The following is a 23924-nucleotide window of genomic DNA, read 5'->3' as shown; positions in this document are numbered from 1 at the left end:
AAATAATAACAAATGAAGGAACTGACAAAGAATTAATCTCAAAAATATACAAGCAGCTCCAGCAGCTCAATTCCAGAAAAATAAGAGATCCAATAAAAAAATGGGCCAAAGAACTAAACAGACCTTTCTCCAAAGAAGACATACAAATGGCTAACAAACACATGAAAAGATGCTCAACATCACTCATTATCAGAGAAATGCAAATCAAAGCCACAATGAGGTACCATCTCACTCTGGTCAAAATGGCTGCTATCCAAAAGTCTACAAACAATAAATGCTGGAGAGGGTGTGGAGAAAAGGGAACCCTCTTACACTGTTGGTGGGAATGCAAACTAGTACTGTCACTATGGAGAACACTGTGGAGATTCCTTAAAAAGCTGAAACTAGAACTGCCAACGACCCAGCAATCCCACTGCTGGGCATACACACTGAGGAAACCAGAATTGAGAGACACGTGTACCCCAATGTTCATTGCAGCTCTGTTTACAAGAGCCAGGACCTGGAAGCAACCTAAATGTTCAATGGCAGACAAATGGATAAGAAAGCTGTGGTACATATACACAATGGAATATTACTCAGCCGTGAAAAAGAAATGCATTTGAGTCAGTTCTAATCAGGTGGATGAAATTGGAGCCTATTATACAGAGCGAAGTAAGTCAGAAAGAAAAACATTAATACAGTTTATTAACGCATATATACAAAATTTAGAAAGATGGTAACGATGACCGTATATGCGAGACAGCAAAAGAGACGCAGATGTAAAGAACAGACTGTTGGACTCTGTGGGAGAAGGCGAGGGCAGGATGATTTGAGAGACTAGTATTGAAACATATGTATTATCATATGTGAAATAGATCACCAGCCCAGGTTCGATGCATGAGGCAGGGTGCTCAGGGCTGGTACACTGGGATGACACTGAGAGATGGGATGGGGTGGGAGGTGGGAGGGAGGGCAGGATGGGGAACGCATATACACCCATGGCTGATTCATGTGAATATATGTCAAAAACCACCACAATATTGTAAATAAAAAATTAAAATAAAAAATAATAAACAAAAAAACAAAAAACAAACTAAATGAAAATCAAATGAAAAAATAAATAAATAAAGTGATGAAAGGGAAGATCCTACAACCAAGAATACTCTACCCAGCAAGACTCTCCTTCAGATTTGATGGAGAAATCAAAAGATTTCCAGACAAGCCAAAGTTAAGAGAATTCAGTACCACCAAACAAACTCTATGACAAATCTAAATGAACTTCTCTAGGCAGTAAACAAGAGAAGGAAAATCCCTACCTACAGAAAATAAACCCCAAACAACCAAGAAAAAGATTATAGGATCATACATATTTATAATTACTTTAAATGTGGATGGATTAAATGCACCAACCAAAAGACAGACTGACTGAGCAGATAAAAATATGTGCATGTATGCACCTCCACTTACTACATCACTCTGTTTGACCCCCCACCAAATTGTATATAATTATTTTATATTATTCAGTTCAGTTCAGTTCAGTCGCTCAGTCATGTCCGACTCTTTGCGACCCCATGAATCGTAGCACGCCAGGCCTCCCTGTCCATCACAAACTCCCGGAGTTTACTCAAACTCATGCCCATCGAGTTGGTGATGCCATCCAGCCATCTCATCCTCTGTCGTCCCCTTCTCCTCCTGCCCCCAATCCCTCCCAGCATCAGGGTCTTTTCCAATGAGTCAACTCTCCGCATGAGGTGGCCAAAGTATTGGAGTTTCAGCTTCAGCATCAGTCCTTCGAATGAACACCCAGGACTGATCTCCTTTAGGATGGGCTGGTTGGATCTCCTTGCAGTCCAAGGGACTCTCAAGAGTCTTCTCCAACACCACAGTTCAAAAGCATCAATTTTTCATTAGGTTAATCATATTCCCATTATGGCTTGCAGTTGCAATTATCTTTTACTTTTTGTCTGAATATTGACTGTGAAAACTGGTAAACATCTTTTACTATTGTGATTATGTAACTATTACCTGATACGATTGTATCATGATTGGTCAACAGAAAAAGATAATAGAATTCTATATCATCAAAACTACTATTTAATAGAAACATCCATAATCACTTTTTAAAATCTGGAAGTATATCAGAATTATCTTGGAAATTTTTTGAAAAAAAAAAAAAAAAAAGGCCCAGGTATTGCTTTTTTTCCACCAGCGCTCCAGAATTGTTTCTAATGAGCAGCCATGTTTATAAACAGCTGAACTATATGAGGATTTTTTAAAATTAATTAATTTATTTTAATTACTTAATTGGAGTCTAATTACTTAACAATATTGTAGTGGTTTTTGTCATACATTGACATGAATCAGCCATGGGTGTACATGTGTACATGTACATCCTGAACCCCCTCCCACCACCCTCCCCATCCATCCCTCAGGGTCATCACAGTGTTCCAGCCCTGAGCACCCTGTCTCACACATCGAACCTGGACTGGCAATCTATTTCACATATGGTAATATACATGTTTCAATGATATTCTGTCAAATCACCCCACCCTCGCCTTCACCCAGAGTCCAACAGTCTGTTCTTTACATCTGTGTCTCTTTTGCTGTCTCGCATATAGGGTCATCATTTCCATCTTTCTAAATTCCATATATGTGTGTTATTATACTGTATTGGTGTTTTTCTCTCTGACTTACTTCACTCTGTATAATAGGCTCCAGTTTCATCCACCTCATTATAACTGATTCAAATGCAGTCTTTTTAATGGCTAAATAATATTCCATTGTGTATATGTACCACAGCTTTCTTATCCATTTGTCTGCCGATGGACATCTAGGTTACTTCCATGTCCTGACTATTGTAAACAGTGCTGTGATGAACATTGGGGTACCCGTGTCTCTTTCCATTCTGATTTTCTCGGTGTGTATGCCCAGCAGTGGGATTGCTGGGTCATATGGCAGTTCTATTTCCAGTTTTTAAAGGAATCTCCACACTGTTCTCCATAGTGGCTGTACTAGTTTGCATTCCCACCAATAATATAAGAGGGTTCCCTTTTCTCCACACCTTCTCCAGTGTTCAATGTTTGTAGACTTTTTGATAGCAGTCATTCTGACTTCAGCAGCACATATGCTAAAATTGGAATGATACAGAGAAGATTAGCATGGCCTCTGTGCAAGGTTGACATGCAAATTCATGAAGCATTCCATATTTTTTAAATGGTCCAAAGAACTAAACAGAGATTTCTCCAAAGAAGACATACTTATGGCTAACAAATGCATGAAAAGATGCTGTTTGAGGATGTTTTACTTTTATCTAGCTTGTTTTATTTTTTCTATTTTATATTCAGTGCTCCATTTCACTTAGTTTATGTTTTCCAGTTTCTCCATTTTCTGATGTTCTTTCTCAAGCCTTTATCAAGTGTATAGAAAGGCTTACATACATATATGTAAATAATGTATATATAATATCTATATTTTAGAAAGCTTATGAATTTTTGTCTAACAAAAAGTTTATGACATTTTTGATTCTACTTGTTTGACTTAGTATGAATAGAACACTAGGTTTCTAATTAAAAAAAATAGATATATGACAAGCAAGAAAGGTTTACTGTATAGCACAGGGAACTATAGTCAATGTCTTATAATAACCTATAATAGAAAATAATTTTAAAAATAAATGTGTATATGTATAACTGAATCACAAAAGAATGAATTCTACTTTTTGAAATTTAGTAATGTTTCTCATTTTGCCAGTTTTTCTAAATGTCTATGGAAATCTAATAACAACCTATGAGGTACAAACTTTTAAATATGTCTGTGTAGGATATAAGATTAATGTAAATTAATGTAAATATGAATCTATTATATTTACATTATTAATAAATCATTCAAGATGCTTCTATTTTTATTTTTTTTTCACTTACTAAAATATTCTGAGAAATGTTAATATTTCTCACTATAAATATATACTTTTCTTCATTATATTTCTTCTAATTTTTGCTTTATGTATTTTTGTTTATTTGTTGTTAGGTGTCTAATGGTTTATGATGTCTATCTTCTTTGTGAATTGTACCTTTTATTATTAAAAATATTCATCTTTGTTTCATCTAAAAATAAATTAATTAAAAATATAATTAAAAATTTGCACCTGTTAACAAAAGTGAAGGGCCATATTTACTTTTTAATCTCAACCATCTCTAAACATTACATTTTTAAAATTGAAATACAGTTAATGTGCAATAATTATTTTGCTTTCAGGTATGCTATATAGTGATTTCAAATTTATACACATTTTGACATGAACACCACAATAAGTCTAGTTCTGTTCTCATAAAATGCTACTGCAGTATTATTGACCCATTTTTGCTGAATATTACATCCCTGCAGCTAGTTTACTTATAACTAAAGGTGTTTAATCTCTTAATCCTTTCATCAACATTCCCCCCAACCCTTCTGTCCTCTGGCAACCACTAATTTTTACTGTTTTTATGAATCTGTTTTCATTTTGTTTTTTAGATTTCACATGTAAATGAGACCATGTAATATTTGTCTTCATCTGATTTCTTTCATCAGCATTCATTCATCCTTCTAGATTCAACCATGTTGATGCAAATGGCAAGATTTGTTTTATTTTTCTAACAATAATAATCTATTATATACACACACATACATCCCACTCCCCATAAACCTTCTTTATCTATTCATCTATCAATAGATGACACTTGGGTTGCTTTCATATCTTGCCTATTGCAAATAATGCTGCAATGTTCATAAGGGTACACATACCTGTTCAATCAGTGTTTTTGTTTTCTATAGGTAAATACCCAGAAGTAAAATTGCTGGGTCATATGGTAGTTCTATTTTAATTTTTTGAGGAAAGTTCACACCATTTTGCATAGTGGCTGTACCAATTTACAAGCCATCCAAGAGTGCGAGTGGGTTCCTTTTCCTCCACATTCTTGCCAACATTCATTCGTTGTCCTTTGGATGATAGCTACTCTGACTTATATCAGGTGGTACCTCATTTTGTTTTGATTTACTTTTTCCTGATGATTAGAGATATTGAGCATCTGTGTCTGCTGGCCATCTGTGTGTCTTTTTAGGAAAAATATTTATTCAAGTCTTCTTCCCATTTTTATTGCCTTTATTTTTTAAACTTTGACTTCTTTTCTTTATAAATTTTGGTTATTAATCCCTTATTAGATTAAACTGTTTGAAAATATCTTCTCTAATTCATTAGGTTGACTTTTCATTCTGTTCATAGTTTCCTTTGCTATGCAAAATATTTTTAGTTTTCTGCAATCCAGTTTGTTTACTTTCACTTTTGTTTCCCTTGCTTGAAGAAATAGATCTCAAAAAATATTGCTAAGGTTTATGTCAGAGAGCGTGCTGCTTCTAGGAGTTTTGTGGGTTTAGGCCTTACATTTAAGTCCTTAATCCATTTTTGGTTTATCTTTATATGGTGTGAGAAAGTAGTCCTGTTTGAGTCTTTTGCATATGTAACTGTCCAGTTTCCCAACATATTCATTGAAGAGGGTGTCTTTTCCCCATTGTATAGTCTTGCTTTCTTGGTTGTAGATTAATTGACAATATGAGGTGGCACTAGTAGTAAAGAACCCACTTGTCAGTGCAGGAGACATAAGAGACACGGATTCGATCCCTGGGTTGGGAAGATCCCCTGGAAGAGGGCGTGGCAATCTGCTCCAATATTGTTGCCTGGAGAATTCCATGGACATTGGAGACTGGCGGGCTACAGTCCATAGGGTCACAAAGAGTCAGAACACAACTGAAGTGACTTAACATGCATGCATAGTATACTCTTAATATTAGGGTATACTCTTAATATGTGCTGAATATTGGGGCTTCCCAGGTGATACCAGTGGTAAAAAACCTGCCTGTCAATGCAGGAGAGGTAGGAGACTTGGATTTGATCCTTGGTTCAGGAAGCTCCCTTGGAAAAGGGAATGGCAATCCACTCCAGTATTCTTGCCTGGAGAATGCTGTGGACAGAGGAGCCTGTCAGGCTACAATTCATGGGGTCACAGAGTAAAACGACTGAAGCAACTTAGAATGCACATATATATAGATTTTTATGGGGGGGGGGGCTTTCTATTCAGTTCCATTGATTGATATGTCCATTTTGTGCCAGAACTGTACTGTTTTGATAACTGTAGCTTTTTAGTATAGTTTGAAAGTGAGAGGAATGTTATCTTTTGCTTTGTTCTTCTTTCTTGATTGTTTTGGCTATTCCTAATCTTTTATGTTTCCATTCAAATTTTAGAATTATTAGTTTTAGTCCTGGGAAAACATCATTTGCACTTTAAGGATTGTACTGAATCTGTAGATTATCTTGGGTAGTAAAATTATTTTAACAACGTTAACTCCTCAAAGCTATGTGCAGATGTGTCTTCTTGTCTGTGACAGCTTCAATTTCTTTGGAATGCAGCTATGCTCACCAATATACCACCAAAGCCACATGTGTCTTCAGTTCTTCCATTAAGTGTAATATGGTTTTCTGAGTACAGATTCTTTACTTCCTTAGTTAGGTTTATTCCAAGGTATTTTATTTTATTGATACAAGTGTATGCAAAGATGGTCACACTAAAGGACAGAAGTGGTATGGACCTAACAGAAGCAGAAGATACTAAGAAGAGGTGGCTAGAATACACAGAAGAGCCATACAAAAAAGATCTTAATGACCCAGATAACCACGATGGTGTGAACACTCACCTAGAGCCAGACATCCTGGAGCACAAAGTCAAGTGGGCCTTAGGAAGCATCACTATAAACAATGCTAGTGGAGGTGATGGAACTTCTTCAAACCCTAAAAGATGATGCTGTGAAAGTGTTGCACTCAATATGCCAGCAAATTTGGAAAACTCAGCAGTGGCCATAGGACTTGAAAAGGTCAGTTTTCATTCAAATCCCTAAGAAAGGCAATGCCAAAGAATGTTCAAACTACTGCACAATTGCACTCATCTCACATGCTAGCAAAGTAATGCTCAAAATTCTACAAGCCAGGCTTCAACAGTACATTAACTAAGAACTTCCAGATGTTCAAGCTTGATTTAGAAAAGGCAGAGAAACCAGAGAGCAAGTTGCCAACTTCCATTGGATCATTGAAAAAGCAAGAGAATTCCAGGAAAACATCTGTTTCTGCTTCATTTACCACTTGAAAGCCTTTGACTGTGTGGATCACAACAAACTATGGAAAATTCTTAAAGAGATGGGAATGCCAGGCCACCTGACCTGCCTCGTGAGAAATCTGTATGCAGGTCAAGAAGCAACAGTTACAACCAGAGATGGAACCATGGACTGGTTCCAAATTGGGAAAGGAATACATCAAGGCTGTGTACTGTCATTCTGTTTATTTAAGTTATATGCAGAATTCAGTTTAGTTCAGTTCAGTTCAGTCGCTCAGTCGTGTCCAACTCTTTGCAGCCCCATGAATCACAGCACGCCAGGCCTCCCTGTCCATCACAAACTCCCGGAGTTTACTCAAACTCATGCCCATTGAGTCGGTGATGCCATCCAGCCATCTCATCCTCTGTCGTCCCCTTCTCCTCCTGCCCCCAGTCCCTCCCAGCATCAGGGTCTTTTCCAACGAGTCAACTTTTCGCATGAGGTGGCCAAAGTATTGGAGTTTCAGTTTCAGCATCAGTCCTTCCAATGAACACCCAAGACTGATCTCCTTCAGGATGGATTGGTTGGATCTCCTTGCAGTCCAAGGGACTCTCAAGAGTCTTCTCCAACACCACAGTTCAAAAGCATCAATTTTTCAGCACTCAGCTTTCTTCACAGTCCATCTCTCACATCCATACATGACTACTGGAAAAACCATAGCCTTGACTAGACAGACCTTTCTTGGCAAAGTAATGTCTCTGCTTTTTAATATGCTGTCTAGGTTGGTCATAACTTTCCCTCCAAGGAGTAAGCATCTTTTAATTTCATGGCTGCAGTCACCATCTGCAGTGATTTTGGAGCCCCCCAAAATAAAGTCTGACACTGTTTCCATTGTCTGCCCATCTATTTCCCATGAGGTGATGGGACCAGATGCCATAATCTTAGTTTTCTGAATATTGAGCTTTAAGCCAACTTTTTCACTCTCCTCTTTCACTTTCATCAGAAGGCTTTTTAATTCCTCTTCACTTTCTGCCATAAGAGTGGTGCCATCTGCATATCTGAGGTTATTGATATTTCTCCTGGCAATCTTGATTCCAGATTGTATGCAGAGTACATCATGTGAAATGTTGGGCTGGGTGAAGCACAAGCTGGAATCAAGATTGCTGGTAGAATTATCAATAACCTCAGATATACAGATGACACCACCATTATGGCATAAAGAGAAGAAGAACTAAAGAGCCTCTTGATGAAAGTGAAAGAGGAGAGTGAAAAAGCTGGCCTGAAACTCAACATTCAAAAAACTAAGATCATGGCATCTGGTGCCATCACTTTATGACAAATAGAAAGGGAGAAAGTGGAAGCAGTGACAGATTTTAATTGATGCTTTTGTGAGCTGAAGAAGACTCTTGAGAGTCCCTTGGAGTGCATGGAGATCAAACCAGTCAATCCTAAAGGAGATCAACCATAAATATTCACTGGAAGGAGTGTTGCTGAAGCTGAAGTTCCAATATTTTGGACCCCTAATGTGACGAGCTCAGGGGAAAAGACTGGTGCTGGGAAAGACTAAAGGCAATAGGAGAAGGGGGGCGGCAGAGGATGAAATGGTTAGATAGCATCACCAACTCAATGAATATAAATTTAAGCAAACTCCAGGAGATAGTGGAGGACAGAGGAGCCTGGTGTGCCACAATCTGTGGGGTCACCAAGTGTTGGACATGACTTAGTGGCTGAGAAACAACAACTTTGGGTGCATATATATTTACAATTGTTATATCTTCCTTTTCAAATGATCCCTTTATTATTAAGTAATGTGTTTGTCTCTTATAACAGTCTTCATTTTGAAGCCTGTTTTGTCTGAAATAAGTATTGCTACTTCAGCTTTCTTTTGACTTTCATTTGCACGGAATACCTTTCTTCATCCTTTCACTTTCAGTCTGTGTGCATGTGCTTGTTTCTGAAATGAGTTCTTTGTAGGCAGCTCGCATATGAGTATTGGTTTTCTGTCTATTCAGCCACTCTGTGCCTTTTGGCTGGAACATTTAGAGAACTTCCTTTACCATTTTATTTAAGACCAGTTTAGTGATGCTGAATGTTTTTAACTTTAGCTTATATGTAGAACTCTTATTTCTCCTTCAAATATGTATCATACATAGCCTTGCTGTGTAGAGTATTTTTGGTTGTAGGTCTTTTTCCTTTCATTACTTTGAATATATCATGCTACTCCTTTCTGGCCTTTAGAGTTTCTGCTAAAAAGTCAGTTGGTGGCCTTATAGGAGTTCTTATATATAACTAGCTGACTTTTCTCTTGTTGATTTTAAGATTTTTCACTTTATCTTTAATTTTTTTCTTTTTAATTATATTGTTTTGATGTGGACTTTTTGGATTCATCTTCTTTGTGTCCCTCAGTGCTTTCTGTACATGGATGTTTGTTTTCTCCCTCAGGTTGGATAATTTTTCAGCTATTATTTCTTCAAATAAGTTCTCTGTCTCTTTCTTTCTTCACCTTCTAAGATCCATAGAATGGAAATGTTAATATGCTTGATGCTGTCTCAAAGGTCTCTTAAATTATCCTCATTAATTTTTTTTTTTCTTCTTTTCTGTCTCACTTGATGATTTCCATGACTGTGTCTTCTAGTTCTCTAACTCATTCCTTCATATCATTTAATCTACTGCTGATTTCTTCTAGTATATTTTTATTTCAGCGATTGCATTCTTTTGCTCTGTTTGGTTCTTATTTATACTTTTGCATATTTGTTAAAATTCTCACTGTGTTCATCTTAATCTTTGGTCTCAAACATATCTTCAATATCTCAAAATCCTTCTCAAATGTTTGGTAAGCATATTTGTGATCATTATCTTGTACTCTTGTAGATTGCATATATCCACTTGTTTTTTAGTTATTTTCTCAGGTTTGGTCTTATTGCTTCATTTGGAACATATTCCAGTCTATTCATTTTCCCCAATTCTCTCTGTTGCTTTCTCTGTGTTAGGTAGGATGATTGTGTTTGCTAATATTGGAGAAGTAGTCTTATATAAAAGATATCATAAAAAAAAAAAAAAAAAAAAGATATCATAGAGGACCTCCAAAACCATGCTCCCCTTTGTCACCAGAGCTGTATGTTCTAGGGATGCTCCCTATGTGGACTATGTGCACCCTTCTTTAGTAGTAGGGCTGACTACTGTGCGTGGGACTGGCCTCTGCCCAGTTTGCTGTGAGGCTGTGGGTCTGCTAGAGCGCAGGGTAGGTTTCTTGCATGATTGGTTGTTTGTTTCAGGGTAGTGCAAGGCTGGTGCTGGCCTTCTGGGAAGCAGGATTGGGTCCTCATGGGCTGTCTCTTTAGCACTTGGGGGTGGGGTACTCAGGAACGGTGCTTGCCTCCTGGTGAGTGTAAGGCCCAGCACTAATATGCTAGAGAGAGAATTTCAAAATGGTTTCTACCAGCAGTGGTGCTTCAGTGGTATAATAAACTCCCAAAATGGCTGTTGCCAGTGTTTAATCTCGAAGTAGAGTCTTAGTTCCTCCTGTCTCTTTGGGATACTCTGATTGGCAAGTCTTAATTGTAGAAAATCTTTTCTGCTAGTCTTGGATCATTCTCATAGGCAGTTGCCCTGCAAATAGTTGTAAATTTGGTTTGTTTGTGAGAGGAGGTGAGTTCTGGGTCTTCATATTCCACCATCTTGGCTACCTCTAAAGCACTGCATTAAATGCTAATTTGTGTGCCCTTCTTCTGCCTCACGTTACTGTTTTGTCTCAGACTTCTCAGCAGAGTGTCTGGAATTAGCTGAGTTCTCAGGCTATGAGGCAGTTGTTAGATTGGGATGAACATGATATCAGGTGATTTGTTGAATGTGGCACAAGTGGAAGCTGGAACAGAGACAAAAGGTCAGTAGAAGTCAAACTGGACAGACCTTAGCCATCAAAGCTGGCTGTCAGTGAAATTTTAAGTGAAGCCCTATGGATAGTTCTGAAAGAAGCTTAATGTTCCCACAGTTGATTTAAAATTAGTGTGTCTACCTTTTGTTTTGCCTGCTAGGCTTGGATTATCTTGCTCAAGCCAATTCTAAAATAGTACTAATTTGGTCTTAAGAAAATGTGCTTGTTACATATGTTTTAGTGTTCTGATACCAGTGTGACCAGGGTCACAGGATATAGCTGTGTGGCAAACACGCTGCCCAACTGCAAGGGTTGATGACTGTAGTGACTACAGTGTGATGGTGGCCCTTGGGATTACATACTTCTGGCTTCTCAGAGTGTGACTTTTCTACTAAGGATACCCTGCTAGTCATTTCTATGGACTATGGCTATAGTCCATAGTAATGGACTGTAGTGTTTTCCTTACAGTCCTGTTTCCCTGGCAGAGATTGTAACCAGGAGTTGAAAATTATGGGGTTATGCTGAATATTTATTAAAAGTTGTGTTTTGTAGAACACTGCGTTAAAATGTTTGTGTTCAGTTTTATTGACATGCCAGCCATTCTGGATTTCTAATGTGGAAGCATGGTGTAAGATGGTAAAACTAAAAAAAGTGCTACCCCATGGTGCTGCTTGCTTCTTCTTCTTCTTTCTCTTTCTCTCTCTCTCTTTTTTCTTTTTTTCTTTTCCTTTTCTAATTTCTTCATCCTAGAGTAAGTTTAAGAGGAAAATCTTTTTTAAAGTTCAATCTTTTTAAAAAGAGAACTGGATTATCAGGAATTGATATGTATAAATCTTTTAGAAAATATATCAAACCCCATCTAGCTTTTAATTTCAAAGTATACTTGCTTTTAAGAAACTTTAAAATTGATATAATTATGATGTGAACATCTACTAAATACATAATTCACTACTAAAACAAAGTGTTATGAGTGGTTAACCTTTCGGTTGGATTGTTCTATAAATAAAAAATTTGAGTTAAAACAATACAAAAGCTGTATTCTCCATTCTTTACACTGTGGGATAGCTAAGCCTTTTTATATCAATATTTACCTAAATACTAATGTATGTTAAACTTCTTTCCTATAAAACCGGAAGGCTTTGGCACTAACTGCTGCTGTTATCCTGGTATTTCTAGCAGATGTTTTGAATAATTCCCTTTGACACGATAGGGACATGCTCTCTGACAGCTTTATTCAGAACTAATCACATTTCTACAGAAGCACTCACTTTATATTATATAGACTGAGGAACCCCCAAAATATCTTTGGGGACTATGATGAATTATTGATCTCATTTGGTCAGCCTCAGAGGAGCTTATTTAACGTTCAGTGTGCTATATTGTTATGTAAAGACATAAATATACAAAGAGAAAAAGCATCCTGTAATCATCTCATAGTCCTACTTTCCAGTCCTGCATTCCTCTTGCTATACCAGCAGAGTTAACAGGTTGGTTAGTTGGTTAGTTAGCTCTAACCAGCAGAGTCAAGTCCTCAAACCTCAGAGTCCTTTGATGGGCTGGGGAACATTCTCTCTGGATAATGCTATACTGATCATTTAAAGTCTCCTCTGGTTGAGGTGGGATTAGAGCAAGCCTTGGTACTTTGCAATTTTTATTTCTCCCTGTGTTCTGCATCCTCCCCGCGACCCCATATGTTTGGGTAACTGGATGGTTGCTGGCTTGGCTTTGAATACACATGGCCTGTGACTGATTGAAGTTCAGACAAGGGTTTGTTCTTCCCAGTTTGGGAGCATGTACTAGATGCACACTATTCAGAGAAGGAAAGACATTTTCAGAAGGTAAACACTGAATTTTTATGATTCAGCCTGCACTCTGCAACTCCTGTTGGCTCTTATCCCCTCTTGTCTCTGTGAGTAGGTCAGTATGGGGCAGAGACTAGCTCTGTGCAGTTTTGCATTCAAATAGACATATGCTGTGACCACACCCTCTCCAATTACAAACTCCATGATGTTGGAAACTGTACTTAACTGAACCTAAATTTCCTAATATATACAACTGGGATTTATTGATGCATATTTAATAGAGTAAAAGTGAGGCTTAATTATGATGATAGTGAGTGAGTGAAAGTCACTCAGTCATGTCCAACTCTTTGCAACCCCATGGACTGTAGCCCACCAGGTTCCTTTGTCCATGGGATTCTCCAGGCAAGAATACTGGAGTGGGTTGCCATTTCCTTCTTCAGGGCATCTTCCCAACCCAGGGATCAAACCCAGGTCTCCCGCATTGCAGGCTGATTCTTTACCAGCTGAGCCACAAGGGAAGCCCAAGAATACTGGAGTGGGTAGCCTACCCCTTCTCCAGGGGATCTTCTGACCCAGGAATTGAACCAGGGTCTCCTGCATTGCAGGTGGATTCTTTACCAACTGAGCTATGAGGGAAGCACAATTATGATGATAAACCCTCATTAAATGGTGGTTCTCATTGTTGTCTTCCAGAGGCTGAACAAATGGGGATTTGCATTAAAATCTGCCTTTGAGCATAGAAATTCCATACCTGGCAAGTATGCTTCCATTATAATTCCTTCTCATATTCAATTAACCTTGTTGGCTTTCTTTCATTTCTTTCTCTCATTTTCTTTCTTTTGACACTTTACCATTTTCTCTATCCTAAAATCTATTTGTGTCTTGGCTGCTCCCCACACCCTGATGACAGGGTCTGCACTAAGGTGAGGTGAGTGAGGCACCTGCCTTAGATGCTAAATTTAAGGAGGCAACAAAAAACAGTACTCAAAATAAATAATTTTAATTAATATATTTAAAAGATTAAAATTATGTAAAAAAGATCCAAATTGAACAAAATATCAAAATTTTAAATAAAGAAAGCAACCAATCCTGCACTTACACTACTCAGCCTCACTTGAATCCTGGCCAGAGCAGATGATATTTTACCCCATCTTTTGTAATTCAACCTGTGAAAAGAATTCCACTTATGGCTGATTCATGTTGTTGTATGGCAGAAACCAACACAACATTGTAAAGCAATTATTCTCTAATTTAAAAAAAGAAAAGGAATTTCATTAGGAATTGGCTTGTACTTACAGTCAAAATGCAAATTATAAGCACTGCCATTCTTTTTTTTCATGGGCCCTCAACTGCTAGACTGTGACTCCCTTCAGTTTCCTCACAATGATAAGAAGTATGAACATTCCTGAGGCACATTGCTATTAGTTCTCAGGTTACCATCATTGGCAACTCCCTGAAATTCTATTGGAAAGGTCCACTTGTCCTTTAAATATTACATCTCTCCACTACTGCATTTGTTCCTTACTGTAGGCAGAGACAATGGAGGAGATATGAGCACTGGAGAGCAGCTACAAAAAGCTGATACAACTTTAGAAATGTATCTACACTGGGATATGAGGACACATTCGCTGTTCTTGGTTTCTTTATTCTCACATACTTCATTTAACATGATTTTGCTTTGCAATCATCACACTGAAAGAGTAACTTACCTAATTCTTTTTCTAACTTGAGTTTCTCCTGATTTCTTCCTTTTTCCAGCTATAGGTCTGTAGTGATATACCCTCCTTGACTCTAGAATATAGACATAAAACTTTTTTAATTTTATTTTTTTAAAGTTTATCTTGTATCTTGTGAGCTTACTGAATTTACTTTATTATTTCTAAAAGGTTTCTGTAGATTCCTTGAGGTATTCTACACAAATAATCATTTTTATTTACTTATTTGGCTGCACCAGGTTTTAATTGCAGCATGCAGGATCTAGTTTCCTTGCCAGGGATCAAACCAGGGTCCCCTGCATTGGGAGCATGCAGTCTTAGTCACTGGACCACATAAATAATCTTGTCATCTGAAAATAGGGACAGTTTTATTTCTTCCTTTCCAAGCTGTGTACCTTTTGTTTCTTTCACCTACTTTACTGTTCTCTGGTTATAGTATTATATTTAATAAGAATAGCAAAGAAGACATTCTTTCTTGATTTGTTCTTGATCTTAGAGGGGAAGCATGCCTTGTTTATCTCTAAGTATGGGATACGTGAAGCAGAAATGACCCTCAAGGGACTCATCACAGTGTTGTTCCTTGGGTCACAAGGGCCCTGGCTGGGCTTCTTTTCTCAAACTTATTACATTTGTCCTGTACATAATGTCCATGATTTAGGTTTCCTTATTGAGGGAATAGGTAAAACAATGTCAGCTCCATCTTTCTGGACACGGAAGACTCCCCTTTGATTTTTGATGGCTTCATATTATGTATTGATCTAATATATGATCTTATATATGACCTTTTTATATGATCACATCTAATAGTCATGAGCTATGATATTTCTTTTTTTTAATTTTTTTAATTTTTATTAGTTGGAGGCTAATTACTTCACAACATTTCAGTGGGTTTTGTCATACATTGATATGAATCAGCCATAGAGTTACACGTATTCCCCATCCCGATCCCCCCTCCCACCTCCCTCTCCACCCGATTCCTCCACTGGGTCTTCCCAGTGCACCAGGCCCGAGCACTTGTCTCATGCATCCCACCTGGGCTGGTGATCTGAGATGGATGAAACTGGAGCCCATTATACAGAGTGAAGTAAGCCAGAAAGATAAAGAACATTACAGCATACTAACACATATATATGGTATTTAGAAAGATGGTAACGATAACCCTATATGCAAAACAGAAAAAGAGACACAGAAGTACAGAACAGACTTTTGAACTCTGTGGGAGAAGGCGAGGGTGGGATGTTTCAAAAGAACAGCATGAGCTATGATATTTCATACTAGTATAATTAAACTACAACTTCTAAATTGTGTGAGAGTTGTTGCTGTTGTTCAGTCACCATTTCATGTCCGATTTTTTGTGGCCACAGGGACTGCAGCATGCCAGGCCTCCCTGTCCCTCACCATCTCCTGAAGTTTGCCCAAGTTAATGTCCATTGCATCAGTGATGCCATCCAGCCATCTCATCCTCTGATGCCCTCTTCTCCTTCTGCCCTCAATCTTTCCCAGCATCAGGGACTTTTCAGTGAGTCAGCTGTTCATATCAGGTGACCAAAATAATGGAGCTTCAGCTTCAGCAACAGTCCTTCCAGTGAGTGTTCAGAGTTGATTTCCCTTAAGATTGACTGGTTTGATCCCCTTGCTATTCAAGGGATTATGTCATCTTTAAATTGATCTAGCTTTAAAATGTGGAGAAGACAATGGCACCCCACTCCAGTACCCTTGCCTGGAAAATCCCATGGCCGGAGGAGCCTGGTAGGCTGCAGTCCATGAGGTCGCTAAGAGTCGAACACGACTGAGCAACTTCACTTTCACTTTTCACTTTCATGCACTGGAGAAGGAAATGGCACCCCACTCCAGTACTCTTGCCTGGAGAATCCCAGGGACAGGGGAGCCTGGTGGGCTGCTGTCTATGGGGTCGCACAGAGTCGGACACGACTGAAGTGCCTTAGCAGCAGCTTTAAAATGTGGCTTCCCTGATAGCTCAGTTGGTAAAGAATCTGCCTGCAAAGCAGGAGATCCCAGTTCAGTTCCTGGGTTGGGAAGATCCCCTGGTTTACCCACTCCAGTATTCTGGCCTGGAGAATTCCATGGACTGTACAGCCCATAGGGTCACAAAAAGTTTGAGCAACATGACTGAGCAACTTTCACTTCACTTCAGCTGTATTTTACTATCTGGTTTAATTAATCCCTTTCAACTTCCTGATGAAATTTAGTGTCAAAATGCCAGCAAAACTTTGGACATCATCAGTAATAGTATTAGGAAACAAATCTTTATTATTGTATCTCTTTAAAACTAGACTTAGGCTGTGACCACGCCTCTCCACTTACTTACTAGTGCATTGACACAATGAGCAGCTATAGCAGCAGCTGCCGCGCTGTCCCTGAGCGGTGCGTTGGAACTTTTCTAAGCCTCAAAGTAGATCATCCAAGTAGTTGTAGCTTAGAAAATGTAGATACAATTTACTCAGTAAATTCCCAAAGACTTGAAAATGCCATAGCCTTTGATACTTCAGTGATTTTAGGAAAATTAATCAGGACTTTTCACAGTTGATTTAAAATAATGGAACTCTGTCTGATGCCTCAATACAACAGTTCATCTTCAAATTGAAGCAATTGAGATTAGAATACATAACACACATCCTCTCAGGACAATGATACCCAACTATGTCTTTCCAGGACTAGCCTATTGTTTTTTTTAAATGTTGGCCAATATTTCTATACCAGTGTAAGTGCAGTGATTCAGATTTATTGATGTCCAATAGCTCTCTTCCATTGTAGAATTTATTGTTTAGAAATAAAATCACTTTTTTTTCTTTCCAGCTCCTTTCTCCCAATCAATTGCTTTCCTTTTACTTATATATGTTTTGGGAATCAAACTGATAAATAGCTTTCAAGTTCCAATTTTGCTTTAGCATTCAATTTGCCTCAGGTCCCTTCAATATTTTTCTGGTTATTCACTTGGCGAATCATTCAGCAATTTCTCCATGTAATGGATCTGGCAACATGGTGGAGTTCAAAGCATAACTAATTGCAAATGAGAAGCTAACTATATCAGATAATATGTGTATGTTTCACTTCCTTGCTTTAAAAAGATAGGAGTTGAATTTTGCTTTGAAATAAAATGATTATATTATACATTATGCCTTCTTTTTATCCTTCTAGTTAGGATTTCAGGACTTTATTACAGCATTAGAAATGTATATTAATATATAGTATTGCAATCACAATTTTAAAATAAAAGATATTTAAGAGCCAAAAAATTAGGCATGAGTATCTGTATATTTACATGGATAAGCCACTTTTTAATAATTAGTGTTTAGAAGTTGGAAATTCACTTGATAATATTTTTGCTAAACTGGAAACTGACTTAACAATATTTTTGACAAATATTTTCCATGAAGATTTAGTTACAGTGATTCAAATTTGGAGATTAAGTTTTTCTTTTGATTATTTTTTGATCATCTTCCATTGTGTTTGGTGAATTTAGGTTTAAGCAGTTAGAATTTACATGAAATTGATTATAGTTTTCAATTTTTCCTTCCAATGAATTATAAGATATTGTTTAATTAAAAAACACAGTTAATAGTTTGTCATTTCTGAACTTGGGAAATAAAGGCTCATTTAAGAAAGACATCTTGGTGTATGCCAATGTTCATCGCAGCACTGTTTATAATAGCCAGGACATGAAAGCAACCTAGATGCCCATCAGCAGACTAACGGATAAGAAAGCTGTGGTGCATATACACAATGGAATATTACTCAGCCATTAAAAAGAATTCATCTGAATCAGTTCTAATGAGATGGATAAAACTGGAGCCCATTATACAGAATGAAGTAAGCCAGAAAGATAAAGACCAATACAGTATATTAATCCATATACATGGAATTTAGAAAGATGGTAACGATAATCCTATATGCAAGACAGAAAAAGAGACACAGATGTACAGAACAGACTTTTGGACTCTGTGGGAGAAGGCGAGGGTGGGATGTTTTGAGAGAACAGCATCGAAACATGTATATTATCAAGTGTGAAACAGATCACCAGTCCAGGTTGGATGCATGAGACAAGTGCTCGGGGCTGGTGCACTGGGATGACTCAGAGGGATGGGATGGGGACAGGTGGGAGGGGGGATCGGGATGGGGAACACATGTAAATCCATGGCTGATTCATGTCAATGTATGGCAAAAACCACTACAATATTGTAAAGTAATTAGCCTCCAACTAAAAAAAAAAAAAAAAAAAAAAAGATAGATGTCTCGGAGCTTTTATTAATACAGTGATTGACAATATTCTTATTTATTGACATTTCCTCATTTATATAGCTTTCAAGTTTATGCTTCTGTCCTTTGTTTACTAAGAAAGAAATTTTCCTAGGCATACAATATACCTGTAAATTAAATAGCTTACCTTCATTATCATTGAAATTATGATAGCAATTTCTAGTAGGTATTAACTGATTGTGTTTCTTTATTTCTTACCATACTTACCCACGCAAATAATTAACCTTTTAGCCTCAATTATGGGTTTTTCTTTAATTTAAAATTGATTGGACAAAGTGAATTCTCTTTTGCTTTCCTTGCCATGGGCCAATATATTTTTATTTATCTATAGCGATGAGTAGTAATGTAAGGCTAATTCTGGCAATCACTGTATTTAAATTAATGACCCCTGTTTGCAAAGTTGGAGGTTGAGGAGGGAGGAGACGATGGCAAACTTTTCAGGCACATAGAGGGAAGAAGACACAAGAAAAGCAAGTAGTGCCTCAGATGAGAATACTGAAAAATGTGGATTTTCGTATAAAATGGGATGGTCTAATGAATGCAGGGGTCTTCCCAGGTGGTGCTAGTGGTAAAGAACCCACCTGACAATGCCGGAGATATAAGAGATGTGGGTTTGATCCCTGGGTTGGGAAGATCTCCTGGAGCAGGGCATGACAACCCACTCCAGTATTCTTGCCTGGAGAACCCCATGGACAGAGGATCCTGGTGACAGTCCATGAGGTCACAAAGGTCAAATACAACTGAAGTGACTTAGCATGCATGCAATGAATACAGAGGCAGTGGACCCATCTTAAGGGGATTAAGTACATTGTGTTGTCCATCCTAAGAAACAATATTTTATCTGGACAAAATGTTTTGTTTCTTGTTCAGTTGCTCAGTTGTGTCTAACTCTTTGTGATTCTGTGGACTGCAGCATGCCAGGCTTTCCCGTCCTTCACTCTCTCCTGGAGTTTTGCTCTAACTCATGTCCATTGAGTCGATGATGCCATCCAAACATCTCATCCTCTGTTTCTGCTTTCTCCTCTTACCCTCAATCTTTCCCAGCATCAGGGTATTTTCCAATGCTTAGATGAATAGTTAATAAATACCATCAAAACAGAACTTGTACTTACATCATGACCCCTCAAGCTCATGACTACAGTGTGAATGGGACAAAGAAAGATGCCTTGTTCATGATTTTAAATCAAGCCTTTGAAAGTGATTAAAGTGATTATTTTAGAACGTTGGATAAAAACTTGTGAATCAAGAAAGTAGCAATTAAGGAGCTTATGTTTTTAGCCTTGTTTTTATCCTCCTCAAACTTGAGAGGGCAAAATTGGAAATTAGGAGTGAGATTAAAATTATATACACTGCCCTGCAGAATAAAATAAAATAGAAGTTCTGTAATAAGGCTGGCAGCCATACAGATCATCAGGTAATTGAAGACATTCGTATCTTGCTCATGGGTCTAGACAGTGTTGTCTCTGAGGAATAGTCATCCTTACCTGGGGGATGGGTATGTGTGCTATGTTGAGTATGGTGATAAATGTAACAGTTATCTGGTTGAAAACTAGAGGAACAAGGCCTATCCTAGGCCGTACTGGTAAGAGATGTCAAGTGAGCAAATGCTCAGAACAACATTTACATCTCTACTGTTCTGTAGGACATGACCACCAAAGCCACCTTGCCCTTTCTTTTGCTGACCCTAGAACAGTTCCCTCGGGCCTGGGAGATGAGCTGTTACAGTGAACCAACCACTGTGTTTTGTGGGGAGGTTTCCTCAAAGGAGACAAAGATTAAAAGGAAGGAAAAATGTTAGGTAGAGTATTAGTAAGGTAATCTTGAGGATTGGGAAGGACATTTAGAAACTGGGAATATTTACAGAAGGTAAAGCTTTTTACTGTTTAGATGTTGTTCTCATTGGCTGTGTGTGTGTGTACTCAGTCACTTAGTCATATCTGACTCTCTGCAATGCCATGGACTATAGCCTGCCAGTCTCCTCTGTCCATGGGATTTTCCTGATAAGAGTACTCCATTTCCTCCTCTAGGGGATCTTCCTGATTCAGGGATTGAACCTGAGTTCAATCTCAGGCTCTCCTGCATTGGCAGATGGTTTTTTTTTTTTTTTTTTTAACCACTGAACCACCTGGGAAATCCTGTCATTGACTACAGGAAAAGTAATGCTACCAGATAATTTAATTTTTGCTTTTTCAATATTCCCTACACCTATTCCCAAGGCTTCACTAAAATCTTGTGTACACTTAAAAACTTGTGTGCATGTTGTAAAGAATAAAGTGAAAGAGTAATAAAGGGAAATATGACCCACTTTATTCATTCTTATACACACTTATTACACTGATGGAACCCACTCAAAAAGAATGGTGATCTTGTAAAAAAAAAAAAAAAATACATAAAAGACCAGAAAAAAATTAAGCAGAGGCCCATGGATGGCAGTTCTGGGAATGATGGAGAGAAACACATATATGGGAGGAGTGACTTTGGTGTCATCTTCTGGGAGATGTCTAGGAGTGGGACGAAGAATAGATGGAGGGGGCTGCACAGCTAGATAAATATCAGCGAACATTTCCTTAGCCCTTATCCTGGTTCTTTTTCAATGGCGCTTGACTAGTTTGCTAGAAATGGTTCTAGTTATGCTAAGCAAATGTAATTCTATTTTATCCTGAAGCAATCACCTCTAATGATAATTTCTTTTCTAAAATAACTCTTTCTACTTTAGATATAATTTGAAATGAATCCTTAATGATTAAAGTCTTCATAATTTAATCTTTATGAAAAGTTGTAATTGCAATTCTCTTATTTGTAGCATACTTTCTAAAAATTGGAAGAATTAAACCTTCAAGGATGTTTCCAGTTATTGGCGATTCAGGTTACTTAGCTTTGCCCTTGCTATCATCACAAGGTATTTCCCTGATCCCTGGGTTTATATCAGTGTTTATTGATTATGTTTTTGTTAAAAACACATTTGGGAAGTTTATTTTTTAGGTCGTTTCCCTTATATCCCTTCTTAAGTTCTCACATAAACTTTTCCCTGAGAGTTTCAGTGTGTATACCTTTCAGGGCTTTGAATCAGTGAAGATTTTGTATGTTAATGCAATTTTTGTAGCTCAGTTTCTCTCTGGGGAGAGGGTCTATCTATAGCTTTTATCAGATCATCGAAGTTGCTCATGACACAAAGAGAATAAGAAGCCTGCAACAAGCTGTCACCTAGAGTTTTTGCAGTATTCAGCGACCTGCATAAATAGGGATAGGTCAAGCTTGTTCAACACAAAAATTCATAAATTAAGGATGTGCATTGTGTTGAAGAGTGTGGAGGCTGGTGCAGACAAAGCAAAAAGGAATCGGGGCAGTTGAAGGAAAATGATCCAGTCTGATGTTGATTTTTTTTGTGTGTACTTTTCTCTTTTACGTAGTTACTCAATGCTTATTGATAGTGATACTTGATTCATTTTGTGCTTGTCATTTGAAGTGTAACTACAAAGATTTATTTCTAAGTCAAGAAAGGTCAATATTTTTTTGCTGTTCATGAAATTACAGTGATTTCTATTTGATTCTTTTTTCTTTGCCTTTTTAAATTCATGTTGTGTCTTTGGTTATTGATACTATTGGTGTGACACACTAGTATTTATAAATAAATTTAAATGTACTTTTGCTCAAAATTCTGAACTTTCTTTTCTTTTTTCTTTTTAAAAAAGTTTTATTGAGGTATAGCAGATTTACACTGTTGTGTTAATTTCTGCTATACAGTAAATGATTCTGTTATACATACCTGTATAATTTTTCATTTATGGTTTATCACAGGATATTGAATATAGTCCTCTGTGGTATGACCTGATTCTTGATTCACCCTACATATACTGGTGTGCATATACATATGCTAGTATCCTCTAATCCAAAGCTCCCTATCTTTCCCTCTGCCACTCCCCCTCTTTTGGGTAACATGTCTGTTCTCTGTGTCTGTGAGTTTGTTTCTGTTTTGTAGATGTATTTGTTTATGTCATATTTTAGATTCCATATATAAGTGCTATCAGATGGTATTTGTCTATCTTTGTTTGATTTACTTCACTTAGTATGATGATCTCTAGGTCCATTCACGTTGCTGCAAATGACGTTGTTGTTCAGTTACTAAGTCACGGCTGACTCTTTGTGACACCATGGACTATACAGTCCATGGAATTCTCCAGGCCATAAAACTGGAGTGGGTAGCCTTTCCCTTCTCCAGGGAATCTTCCCAACCCAGGGATGGAACCCAGGTCTCCTGCATTGCAGATGGATTCTTTACCAGCTGAGCCACAAGGGAAGCCATGGTAATGGTATTTAATGACAAAAATGCATAGTTTTCCAGGAAACTGTTATGAAAATCTTTTTCTTGGATTATAGAACTTTAGAGCTGGGAAGAGATCTAAGATATTATTTTTTTCCCATTTCATAATATATACAAGCATAAATTGAGATTGAATCAAGTCCTTGACCAATTGTAGAATCATGGCATTTGAGGGATTCAAAGTTATGAAAGAGTATTTAATGAAACTACCATCTGGGACCTGAATCCGTTTTCCACTGAGTGTAAGAATTTGAGGCTGAAGATGACACTGAATGACTCTTTTTGTTGTTGTTCTTTGATCTGAGGTGTGAAGCCTTTGCATAGCACCATTCTTAAGAGATTATCAAATTGCTATTTAATAATTCCTGTTATTTATGGTAGTTATATTTTTAAGTTGCCTTGAACACTAAATTAGTGAATACTGAATCATTGCTTCTAGGGTAACTATGGGGTTAGGTTCCTGACAGCCTCTGGTCACAGTTTGGAAACCAATCAATACATAACTTTCTTTTACGTATGTTTGTTTTTTCCCCATTTATTTTTCTTAGTTGGAGGCTAATTACTTTACAATATTGTAGTGGTTTTTGTCATACATTGACATGAATCAGCCATGGATTTACATGTATTCCCCATCCCGATCCCCCCTACCACCTCCCTCTCCACCCGATCCCTCTGGGTCTTCCCAGGGTATGTTTTTGTTTAAAGCACCTTATTTAATATGTAATGTTGATTCATTAACTTTGAACTCATGGCCAAAAGCACTATAACCTATACCTCAAAGAAGTTTATTTAATACTTGTGTTTTCTTTGTAAGGCACATCACAGCCTTTTTGAGG

General features: G+C 37.6%; 1 non-coding gene across 1 annotated transcript; it reads left to right on the top strand.

The window, feature by feature from the left end:
• Positions 1–3083: 3083 nt before the first annotated feature.
• LOC133049795 (U6 spliceosomal RNA) lies at positions 3084–3189 on the top strand. Its single transcript, XR_009691474.1, has one exon. It is a non-coding gene; the product is annotated as a U6 spliceosomal RNA (small nuclear RNA).
• The last annotated feature ends 20735 nt before the right edge of the window (positions 3190–23924 follow it).

This window comes from Dama dama, chromosome 30 (assembly GCF_033118175.1).
Source record: "Dama dama isolate Ldn47 chromosome 30, ASM3311817v1, whole genome shotgun sequence".
In the NCBI taxonomy this organism is placed as follows: Eukaryota; Metazoa; Chordata; class Mammalia; order Artiodactyla; family Cervidae; genus Dama; species Dama dama.
Note: the sequence above shows the minus strand (reverse complement) of the source record. Positions and strands in the feature narration are given on the sequence as shown.